A 6,000-nucleotide genomic window follows, 5' to 3' on the forward strand; every position below is an offset into this window, starting at 1 on the left:
ATCTAAACGATCACAGATTAGTGATGCTATACATCGACAGAAAAGCATGTTGCACTTGGAGTACATCTATCAGTTACCATAGTAACGTCACAATCTGAGCAGTGATTTAATTTATCTCATGGACAGTGATGAATAGTTGGAAACAATAAACTGCACGAATATTGTCAAGATGAAATGATTAACGTTCTTTTTTTCTTAATCGATTACTTTTATTTGTTGCACGTGTTCTTTCATTCGAATAGTAACTCGAATTTCAAGAATACCTTTTTTTCACGAAGCAATGCGGCTTGATATGTCAATAAACTTTTATAGACATTGTGTTGGTGTCTGTGTGGGTGTACGCTTTTAGCGACAAACACTGCAAAGTATTATACTACACTTTCATTCACTGCGCAACTGGTTTCATTTAAATTCTAAATTTAATCTCTTTCTAGTTTGTATGGTAACACGCATATTGCATTGCAAAGGATGGAATGGCGTTGCTAAGGACGTCTGAGTGAGCCCTATTTTTAAATACGTAATACGTAATAATATTTCAAACGCGAATTCGTGTTTGGATCTAAACTCATCTAAATCATCTGCATTCCAGTTTAGATTCGCTGGTTCTTATAGCACATTGTATGCAAACAAATATGCCAACCGAATACAACTTCATCGAATTTATCGAATCAAATATTTATACCTACAATGTAGAGGTGTGATGGACAGCAGCTTGGAGGTTAAGGTAAGTAATTATTGCATGACCGGCGTATGGTATTTATTAATTGTTGTATTACTTACAACAATGCCACGTGATACTGAAAGGGGACGCGGTGGTCGTCGCGCAGCGCGTGTTTGAATTTCACGTAATCAAACAATGTATATTACACGCGTGCGTTGTTGCTATGAGTCCCATATCAAACAGGACGCGACGCGGCGCGGTGCGACAACCACTGAAACGCATGCGCGAGATATATAGGACTCATATAAACAAAGATGGCGACTTTGATGAATACAAACTGAGACGATTCCAAGCCTTAATTAGGTAATTTTTAGGTGATTGGAAGGTATCGAAGAAGTCACCGGTGGTAATCAGTGCAAGTCGTGCCCAGGTCAAACCTCATATTTGTGATTTCAATTTGAAGAGCACATTGGATTGTTGGGAAATCAATATTTATCAACAGAAATGTCGCACATGCACATCGCGACGACCACGCGCATTAAACACTATTACGTTTAGCTCCTCAAATAATATGTTTCATTCGCTCTCGAATTCGTCATCGCGTCTATTGGCGAACTGATCTATGTTAACATGGGAATGATAATTGGGCACGTTCTTTAGCTGAAAAAATCGTTTACAAATAGAATATACCCTGATAGAAAACCAAACCAAACCAAACCAAAGTATATCTGAATAGAGTGTATCAGATCAAAGTATATCTGAATAGAATGTATCGATCAAAGTATATCTGAATATAGTGTATCATATCAAAGAATATCTGAATATAGTGTATCATATCAAAGAATATCTGAATAGAGTGTATCAGATCAAAGAATATCTGAATAGAGTGTATCAGATCAAAGTATATCTGAATAGAATGTATCAGATCAAAGTATATCTGAAGAGAATGTATCAGATCAAAGTATATCTGAATAGAATGTATCAGATCAAAGTATATCTGAAGAGAATGTATCAGATCAAAGTATATCTGAATAGAATGTATCAGATCAAAGTATATCTGAATAGAATGTATCAGATCAAAGTATATCTGAATAGAGTGTATCAGATCAAAGTATATCTGAATAGAGTGTATCATATCAAAGCATATCGGAATAGAGTGTATCAGATCAAAGTATATCTGAATAGAATGTATCAGATCAAAGCATATCTGAATAGTGTATCAGATCAAAATATAACTGAACCGAGTATATCAGATCAAAGTATATGTGAATAGAGTGTATCAGATCACAGTATATCTGAATAGAGTGTATCCCTTCAGAGTATACCTGAATAGAATGTATGAGATCAAAGTATATCTGAATCGAGTGTATCAGATCAAAGCATATCTGAATAGAGTGTATCAGATCAAAGTATATCTGAATAGAGTATATCAGATCAAATTGAAGTATATCTGAATAGAATCTAGGAGATCAAAGTATACCTGAATAGAAAGTATCAGATCAAATTATATCAGGATAGAGTATATCAGATCAAAGTATATCTGGATAGAGTATATCAGATCAATGTATATCTGAATCGAGTGTATCAGATCAAAGTATATCTGAAAAGAATGTATCAGATAAAAGTATATCTGAATAGAGTGTATCGGATCAAAGTATATCTGAATAGAGTGTATCAGATCAAAGTATATCTGAATAGAGTGTATCAGATCAAAGTATATCTGAATAGAGTGCATCAGATCAAAGTATATCTGAATAGAATGTATCAGATCAAAGTATATCTGAATAGAGTGTATCATATCAAAGCATATCTGAATAGAGTGTATCAGATCAAAGTATATCTGAATAGAATGTATCAGATCAAAGCATATCTGAATAGCGTATCAGATCAAATCATAACTGAACCGAGTATATCAGATCAAAGTATATCTGAAAAGAGTGTATCAGATCACAGTATATCTGAATAGAATGTATCAGATCAAAGTATATCTGAATAGAGTGTATCCCTTCAGAGTATACCTGAATAGAATGTATCAGATCAAAGTATATCTGAATAGAATGTATCAGATCAAAGTATATCTGAATAGAATGTATCAGATCAAAGTATATCTGAATAGAGTGTATCATATCAAAGCATATCGGAATAGAGTGTATCAGATCAAAGTATATCTGAATAGAATGTATCAGATCAAAGCATATCTGAATAGTGTATCAGATCAAAATATAACTGAACCGAGTATATCAGATCAAAGTATATGTGAATAGAGTGTATCAGATCACAGTATATCTGAATAGAGTGTATCCCTTCAGAGTATACCTGAATAGAATGTATGAGATCAAAGTATATCTGAATCGAGTGTATCAGATCAAAGCATATCTGAATAGAGTGTATCAGATCAAAGTATATCTGAATAGAGTATATCAGATCAAATTGAAGTATATCTGAATAGAATCTAGGAGATCAAAGTATACCTGAATAGAAAGTATCAGATCAAAGTATATCAGGATAGAGTATATCAGATCAAATTGAAGTATATCTGAATAGAATGTATCAGATCAAAGTATATCTGAATAGAGTGTATCAGATCAAAGTATATCTGAAAAGAGTGTATCAGATCACAGTATATCTGAATAGAATGTATCAGATCAAAGTATATCTGAATAGAGTGTATCCCTTCAGAGTATACCTGAATAGAATGTATGAGATCAAAGCATATCTGAATAGAGTGTATCAGATCAAAGCATACCTGAATAGAATGTATCAGATCAAAGTATATCTGAATCGAGTGTATCAGATCAAAGCATATCTGAATAGAGTGTATCAGATCAAAGTATATCTGAATAGAATCTAGGAGATCAAAGTATACCTGAATAGAAAGTATCAGATCAAAGTATATCAGGATAGAGTATATCAGATCAAATTGAAGTATATCTGAATAGAATGTATCAGATCAAAGTATATCTGAATAGAGTGTATCATATCAAAGTATATCTGGATAGAGTATATCAGATCAATGTATATCTGAATCGAGTGTATCAGATCAAAGTATATCTGAAAAGAATGTATCAGATCAAAGTATATCTGAAAAGAATGTATCAGATCAAAGTATATCTGAATATCATGTATCAGATCAAAATATATCAGAATTGAATGTATCAGATCAAAGTATATCGGAATAAAATGTATCAGATCAAAGTATATCTGAATCGAGTGTATCAGATCAAAGTATATCTGAATAGAATGTATCAGATCAAAATATATCTGAATAGAATGTACCAGATCAAATTGAAGTATATCTGAATAGAATCTAGGAGATCAAAGTATACCTGAATAGAAAGTATCAGATCAAAGTATATCTGGATAGAGTATATCAGATCAAAGTATATCTGAATCGAGTGTATCAGATCAAAGTATATCTGAAAAGAATGTATCAGATCTAAGTATATCTGAATATCATGTAGCAGATCAAAGTATATCAGAATTGAATGTATCAGATCAAAGTATATCTGAATAAAATGTATCAGATCAAAGTATATCTGTATAAAATGTATCAGATCAAAGCATATCTGAATAGAGTGTATCATATCAAAGTATATCTGAATAGAATGTATCAGATCAAAGTATATCTGAATAGAATGTATCAGATCAAAGTAGTAGTATATCTGAATAGAAAGTATCAGATCAAAATATATCTGGATAGAGTATATCAGATCAAATTGAAGTATATCTGAATAGAATCTAGGAGATCAAAGTATACCTGAATAGAAAGTATCAGATCAAAGTATATCAGGATATAGTATATCAGATCAAATTGAAGTATATCTGAATAGAATGTATCAGATCAAAGTATATCTGAATAGAGTGTATCATATCAAAGTATATCTGAAGAGAATGTATCAGATCAAAGCATATCTGAATAGAGTGTATCATATCAAAGTATATCTGAATAGAATGTATCAGATCAAAATATATCTGAATAGAATGTATCAGATCAAAGAATATCTGAATATCATGTATCAGATCAAAATATATCAGAATTGAATGTATCAGATCAAAGTATATCTGAAAAAAATGTATCAGATCAAAATATTTCTGAATAGAATGTATCAGATCAAAGTATGTCTGAATAGAATGTATCAGATCAAAGTATATATCTGAATATAGTGTATCATATTAAAGCATATCAGAATAGAGTGTATTATATCAAAGTATATCTGAATAGAATGTATCAGATCAAAGTATATCCGAATAGAATGTATCACATCAAAGTATATCTGAATAGAATGTATCAGATCAAAGTATATCTGAATAGAATGTATCAGATCAAATTAAATCTGAATAGATTGTATCAGATCAAAGTATATCTGAATAGAATTTATCCGATCAAAGCATATCTGAGTGTATCATATCAAAGTATATCTGAATAGAATGTATCAGATCAAAGTATATATCTGAATATAGTGTATCAGATCAAAGTATATATCTGAATAGAATGTATCAGATCAAAGTATATCTGAATAGAATGTATCAGATCAAAGTATATCTGAATAGAATGTATCAGATCAAAGTATATCTGAATATCATGTATCAGATCAAAATATATCAGAATTGAATGTATCAGATCAAAGTATATCGGAATAAAATGTATCAGATCAAAGTATATCTGAATCGAGTGTATCAGATCAAAGTATATCTGAATAGAATGTATCAGATCAAAGTATATCTGAATAGAATGTATCAGATCAAAGTATATCTGAATAGAATGTATCAGATCAAAGTATATCTGAATAGAATGTATCAGATCAAAGTATATCTGAATAGAGTGTATCATATCAAAGCATATCGGAATAGAGTGTATCAGATCAAAGTATATCTGAATAGAATGTATCAGATCAAAGCATATCTGAATAGTGTATCAGATCAAAATATAACTGAACCGAGTATATCAGATCAAAGTATATGTGAATAGAGTGTATCAGATCACAGTATATCTGAATAGAGTGTATCCCTTCAGAGTATACCTGAATAGAATGTATGAGATCAAAGTATATCTGAATCGAGTGTATCAGATCAAAGCATATCTGAATAGAGTGTATCAGATCAAAGTATATCTGAATAGAGTATATCAGATCAAATTGAAGTATATCTGAATAGAATCTAGGAGATCAAAGTATACCTGAATAGAAAGTATCAGATCAAAGTATATCAGGATAGAGTATATCAGATCAAATTGAAGTATATCTGAATAGAATGTATCAGATCAAAGTATATCTGAATAGAGTGTATCATATCAAAGTATATCTGGATAGAGTATATCAGATCAATGTATATCTGAATCG

Source organism: Saccoglossus kowalevskii, chromosome 8, assembly GCF_978046115.1.
Source record: "Saccoglossus kowalevskii chromosome 8, keSacKowa6.1, whole genome shotgun sequence".
In the NCBI taxonomy this organism is placed as follows: domain Eukaryota; kingdom Metazoa; phylum Hemichordata; class Enteropneusta; family Harrimaniidae; genus Saccoglossus; species Saccoglossus kowalevskii.